The sequence below is a fragment of the Hyaena hyaena genome, unplaced genomic scaffold, assembly GCF_003009895.1.
Source record: "Hyaena hyaena isolate Hyena2069 unplaced genomic scaffold, ASM300989v1 scaffold_237, whole genome shotgun sequence".
Classification (NCBI taxonomy): Eukaryota; Metazoa; Chordata; class Mammalia; order Carnivora; family Hyaenidae; genus Hyaena; species Hyaena hyaena.
In genome coordinates, this window is record NW_024080874.1 from 1116056 (window position 1) to 1122767 (window position 6712).

Consider the following 6712-nt stretch of genomic DNA (forward strand, 5'->3'; position numbering starts at 1 on the left):
TTTCCCCTTGGGAGAACACTGAGTCACCTCCCACCCCACCTCTGGGCCTGCTGGCCTCTACCTCCACCAAACTGTACTCATCCCAGCAGCCATTAGCCACAGAGGAACCTGGCTTATCATGCAAACTTTTGAGGATGAAAAGCTGAGAATCATACACTGAGATCAGGTGCTGAGATTGTCCTGGGTGAACTGGATATGACCGCCCTAACGACTGAGCCCCAAGAGCGCACGCGGGCATCTTGATGAGCTCGGGCTCTGAGGAAACCTGGTTCTTTGGCCTGTGGTTCTCGGGAATGAAGAAGTGTCTGCCCCTGGATCTTCTTCCTTGTGATATTAAGAAAAAAATTTTTTAGGGGCATCTGGGTGGCTCAGTCAGTTAAGCATCCGACTTCGGCTCAGGTCATGATCTCACAGTTTGTGGGTTCAAGCCCCGCGTTGGGCTCTGTGCTGATGGCTAGCTCAGAGCCTGGAGCCTGTTTCAGATTCTGTGTCTCCCTCTCTCTCTGACCCTCCCCTGTTCATGCTGTCTCTCTCTCAGAAATAAATAAAAAATATTTTTAAAAAAAAATTTTTTTAAGTTTTTAAAAAAAATTTTTTTAAGTAATGTCTACACCCAGCATGGGGTCCAAAATCATGACCCCGAGATCAAGAGTCGCACACATGCTCTACCGACTGAACCAGTGAGGTGCCCTTATTTTATTTATTTTTTCAGCCCCAGATCCTTTTTCTTAACACAATGGTGGGGTGGGGGAGGGAACAGAAAAGGGGGGCAAATGCCAGCAGCTCTCAGGAGACCCATTCCCTTTACCGCCTTCATCCCTAGACTGGTCCCTGGGTCAGGGACATGGAGGACCTACGACGACGGCAAGCCACCCACCATCTGCCTGGGGGACTGTGACTTCCCCTTCCATGTCATACCCCCGTACCCCCAGCACGCACCCCTGCACTCACTCTCCTACGATCTGCCTCCCTCAGCACAACGGCTAAGCCAGGGGGTCTCCAAGCATGGTCCCCAGATCAGCATCCCTGGGAGCCCCTGGGAAAAGCAGATTCTTGGGCCCCACCCCAGACCTACTAAATCAGAAGCTCTTAGACCTGAAGGAGCTGAGAAGCACCACCCTACTCTTTTCAAGCTGCAATGGATGTACAGATCATGCAGGATCCCAGTAAAATCTAGATTGGGGGAGGGGTCTGAGAGGGACCTGATATTCTGCATTTCTTAGAAGCTCCCAGGTGAGGCAGATGCTAGTCCATGGACCACCCCCTCACCTTGGATTAGCAAGTCTCTGGACACCATGATCCTCAGCCCTGGCTACACTTCAGAACCACCTGGGAAACCTTTAAAAGTACCAATACCTGGGGCACCTGGGTGGCTCAGTTGGTTAAGCTCAGGTCATGATCTCATGGTCCGTGGGTTTAGCCCCATGTTGGGCTTTGTGCTGACAGCTCAGAGCCAGGAGGCTGCTTTGAATTCTGTCTCCGTCTCTCTCTGCCCCTCCCCCCTCTCAAAAATAATAAACATTAGAAAATATTTTTTAAAAATAGGGACGCCTGGGTGGCTCAGTCAGTTAAGCATTTGACTTCGCCTCAGGTCATGATCTCACGGTCCATGGGTTTGAGCCCTGCATCCAGCTCTGTGCTGACAGCTCAGAGCCTGGAGCCCACTTTGGAGTCTGGGTCTCCCTCTCTCTCTGACCCTCCCCTGCTCACGCTGTCTCTCTCTCAGAAATAAATAAAACATTTAAAAAATTTTTAAGAAAATATTTTTTAAAAATAAATTAAAATATCAATACCTAAGCTCTGCCTCCAGGAATTCAGATTTAAATTGATCTGAAATGAGACTGGGGAATGGGTAGGTCTTTAAATCCTCCAAGGTGATTCTAGTGCCAAGTTCTCAGCCAAGGCTGGTAAGAAGTACTTGACACACAAACACACACCCCACGGCCCCCTTCACCCTCTGGGGTCCTCTTTCTTTAGTCTTCAACCCCTTGCCCGCCTCTACAGACATCTGACACAATCAGAGCACAGACACAGGGACAGGGGGTGACACAGAGGCGGCAGGCAGGAGCGGCTGCAGCCATGAGCGCACACCCAGCCAAACGCAGACACGGATCATCCACGTACAGTCTATGTATTGCAAGCCCCCCTGGGTATATATAAATGGAAGGACACACACAGGCAGACACACAACCTGCATGTCAAGGACCTCCTCCGTGTCTCCAGTGCTGTGACTCTTGGCCCCATCGCTCCAGACGAGGGGGCTTAGGTCTGTGCCTGACAGTACCGGCAAACAGGAAGCCTGGGCTTAGACCCCCCCTCCTGCTGTGGCCTGGACAGAGGCCTCCCAGGGAGCCATTAGTGGCAGGCCAACCCAGCCTCAGGATCCCGGTGGGACTCGGGGGACGTGCCTGCCCCCAGGGGGCTGACACTTCCGAGGGGCATGGGAGTCTTCAGCGCCTAGGCTCAGCACCACGCTGCTGTGTTGGGGCCCCTTTAAGTTTCCAATCCTGCGTCCCACCCCCTACCCCCCACACCCCGGTGCCAGTGCCGGGTCCTCCACAGACAGGCCTGATTGATGACTCAGGGGGACTGTGGCTGCCGCAGGCCTATTTTATGATGTCATTAGGCAGCTTCGGCCGCGGGAAGGAATCCCTCCTGACATCATAAAGGACTTGATATTTCGCTAATGTTATCTTGGCGGCGTGTCGCCCTGACATTTTCTCTTTGCAGCGCTCCCCCCAGGACCCGGAGTTGTCTAACTACAGCCTGGAAAAAATGCAAAACAGACAAATGCACCCTCGGGGGACAGCGGGAGAAAGCTAATAGACCAGTCCCCGGCTCCCCACCCACGGAGGTGGTTTAGGTGGGAAGCATGATGTGTTTGTCAAGGGGGACCCAAGGCTGCCTTCCTCCTGCATCTCTCCCGCCTTGGGCCGCCTCTGCTCAGCAGCGGGAGGACGCCAGGTGCTGATGATCCAGAACCAGCTCTGCCACCCAGAGGCCCTTACCCTCCCGCGCCTCATTTACCCCCTCCACACCGCAGGGGTGTGGCTCAGGCAATTTCAGACTGTGTTAGTCTCTGCTGAGGGCCCTGAAGCTGTTGGGGACGGTCACAGTGCCGCAGAGGTAAGGAGGGACCCCATCCTAGGCTCCGAACTGAAACTCTTGACAGCTGCAGGGAGGCTGCGTGAGATGGTTTTCAGGTCCCCACGCACCCGGGGAATGGTTCTGGGGGGAACAGACTCAGGATGCCAAGACATTTCCCCAGCCTTAATCCCAATGTCTTCAAAAGACCTGGGGGGGGGGGGGGAGGCACCTGGGTGGTTCAGTAGGTTAAGCGTGCGACTTCAACTCAGGTCACGATTTCATGGTCCTTGAGTTCGAGCCCCGCATCAGGCTCCACCACACTGTCAGTGGGATTCTCTGGCCCTCCCCCACGTGTGTGCGCATGCGCGCGCGCTCTCTGTCTCTCTCCGGTCTCTCAAAATAAACTGGAGGCGGCACTGGTGCAGGTCCCTAGTGTGGGCCTGGCGAACAGAAGTCAGCAGGAAGTCCCCGGGGTGGCAGGGTGGCTCAGGGCTTGGTAAAGGAGAAAGACCCGACAGCCACGATTCACCTGCAAAAGGACCTCAGGCTAAATCTGCCGAAATCTTCCCCCACCGGAGAAGTAATCCCCCACCGCAGCCTGAGCCCAGAACTCCTGGCAGATGGGTCTCCAGCTCGCCATCCCCAGGAGGTGGGGAGCTCACTCCTTCCCCCTAGGCAGCCCAGCATGTCTCCTTCCCTGTGGCTTCCCCCACCCCACCCCCCCCACCGGCTAAGGGTCCACTCTCTGCCTTCTGGGTATGGTGGGAGAGGGCTGCTCTCCCCCACCCCAGCACCGCCGGCCAAGAGGCGCACAAACCCACCTTCCCAGCGGGCAGGAGGAGAGGCCGGGGTTTGTACCCTTTACAAGCAATGGAGTCTTTGTCTTCCAAGAGCGTAAATGGTCATTTTAACCTGGGGTCCATTTAGAAGTGCAGTTCAATAGAATGGGCTTCCACCGTTTGAGAGGGCTCCATAGGCTTCCCCAGCCTGCTAAAGACATCCGTGGCATTCGAAGAAGACAAACAAAGTTAAGAAGTCTGTTCCGGAATCCAGACAAAGCCACTTTTAGCCATGAAGGTGCTGTGTGGAGAGATCATTCTGGCCCGGGTGCATCTCCCTCCTCTGGAGAAGCCTCCCCACCCCCACCTTCGAAGAAACCACTTGAGTAAAGGTTGGTAAGACCAACACCCACTCCCAGGTCTGACCTTCACCACCGTGTTTTTTCTGTGCTCTGAGGAGACTCTAGCACCAGATGACTCTCGGATCTGAGGAGACTCTGATGGCACTGCTGAGGGCTGAACGTGTTCTAGAGGGGCAGGCGAAGACAGACTGAACCCAACCCCGGCTTCCAGAAGCTCCTACCAGGTAGGGTAGGCACAGTCCAGCCGCACCCTTCTGCCTGCCCTTCCCTGCCTCACCAAGGGCTTCCTACTTGCTCAGCTCTGCCAGTGCTGCTCCCTGAGCCTGAGTGCCCATCCCATGCCCTTCTAGTGCCCATGCCCTCAGCCTTCCAGTGCCTGGTGGGACTACCCACCTTAGGCTGAGTGCCCTTTCCCCATGGAGAGACCCAGCTGAGTACGAGTCTCCAAGAAGGACCACCTTGGCCTTGGATGCCCTTGTAGCTATGGCGCATGGATATAAGAGAGAGAGAATGCCAGGAAGCGGGCAGCCCTGACCTCTGGCTGGCCCACAAGGACCGTGCTGACTCTCAGGCTGGGTCAAGAATCAGCACTTGGTGTTTCCTCCTGAGCCGGCGGCCCCCAAGCAGGAGGACCATGGGGCAGGTTTCCTCCCAAGGACCCCCGCTGCCTTGCTAAGGAACGTCCCTCCAGAGCTGGCAGACAATGACAACCCCTGGCTGCCCAGGCAGATGGACGCTTGCCACTCTCCATAATGAGGAGCAGTTCATTCATTCAGCAGAAATGTGTTGAGTGCCCGTTATTTGCCAGGTATTTTTCCAGGTGAAAACAACAACAAAAATCCCTGCTCTCAATGATTTTACCTTCTCTTGGGAAGACAAGCAACATAGAAAATGAATAAGTAAAAAGTATAGTATGGTATTACTAGAGTGTGTTAAGAGCCATGGATAAAACTAAGTCAGAAAGGACAGGGTGTTTCTCACAGAGAAGGTATCTTTTTGGTTACTTAAGTAATCTTTATGCCCAAAGTGGGGCTCGAACTCAGAACCCCATGACCAAGAGTCATACGATTTTCCGACTGAGCCAGTCGGGCGCTCCAGAGAAGGTAACATTTGAATACAAGCTTGAAGGGGATGACAGAGGGAGCCATGAGGAGATCTGAGGGAAGAGCCTTCCAGCAAAGGACACAGCACATGCAAAGGTCCTGAGGCAGGAATGTGGCTGGCACGTTTGGGGAACAAGGAGGGGAGTGTGGTTGGAGGGAAGTGAAAGGGCGGAAATAGCAACAATGGCAGGTGGGGAGATTGAGCATGTGGGACCCTGAGGCTGCTGTGCTGACCTCGGCTTTACTCCATGTGAGACTGGAAGCAGTACGATTATGAGCAGACGAATGACGTGCTGTGACTTGAATGTTGATGGGATCGCTGTGTTGCAGGGAGGGAATAGGTGACTGGGGAGAGGGGACAGATGACGGTGCTCACCACAGGGCAGGTGGAGGGAAGTGGTTGAGTTCTGGGTGTGTTCTGCAGGGGGGCTACCGCATGCCAGGCCTTGCTTCTGGCCCTGGCATCATCTGCTGTCATCCCTGCAACCACACTATGAAGTAGGTCCTTTCTCCCATTGTAGAAAAGGACAGAAAAGGAAACTGAGGTTCAGAACGGCTGCACAGCCACTAAGTGAGTCAACCGAGGTTTATCCAGGCCTGAAGCCCACGTTCTTCACACTCCACTCCGGCGCCTGCCTGGGCAGGGTTCCAACCATGAGGAGAGCTAGCCACAGGCTCCCAGAAAGGGGAACGAAGTCAGAACACTTACCAGCTGAGAAACGCCCCTAAAATGCTATCCTACCATGCTTTCGCTCTCCATTAAAGCTCAAATGATACTTATTGGTCTTTTTTTTTTTTAATGTTTTATTTATTTCTAGGAGAGAGAGAGACAGCGTGAGCAGGGGAGGGTCAGAGAGAGAGGGAGACACTGACTCTGAAACAGGCTCCAGGCTCTGAGCTGGCAGTCAGCACAGAGCCCGACGCGGGGCTCGAACCCACGAACCGCGAGATCATGACCTAAGCGAAAGCCGGACGCTTAACCGACTAAGCCACCCAGGCGCCCCTGATACTTATTGGTCTTAAGTGCTTTTATTTTCACTTATACAGCTTCCAACTTTTAATCAATCTTTTTTATTTTAAATTCCATCCAAAACCATCAGTGAAAGGAGAAGACCGTAAAGGGAGGGGAGACATCGGACGATTGCAAGATATGAGCTGAGGCACTGGAATCATCCATCACACACGTGTTCCGGCACAGCTGTGGGCCAGGCCGTGGGCTAGGGAGCCTGGGGCAGACAGGGACGGCCCCAGTCTCTGGGGAGCAGCCGGCACAGGAGGGGAGCCATATCCAGGTGAGGCTGCCTGGGAGTGACCCGAGGAACTGAGCAGCAAGGTCCAGCCCGGGAAGGCTAGAATTCAAACACGGACAGGAGGAGAGCAG

At 54.3% G+C, this 6712-nt stretch overlaps 1 long non-coding RNA gene across 1 annotated transcript; it reads left to right on the forward strand.

The window, feature by feature from the left end:
* The first annotated feature begins 2705 nt into the window (after positions 1-2705).
* On the forward strand, positions 2706-6107 carry LOC120239913. Its single transcript, XR_005530537.1, has 4 exons — positions 2706-3126; positions 4327-4452; positions 4800-5036; positions 5853-6107. It is a non-coding gene; the product is annotated as an uncharacterized LOC120239913 (long non-coding RNA).
* The last annotated feature ends 605 nt before the right edge of the window (positions 6108-6712 follow it).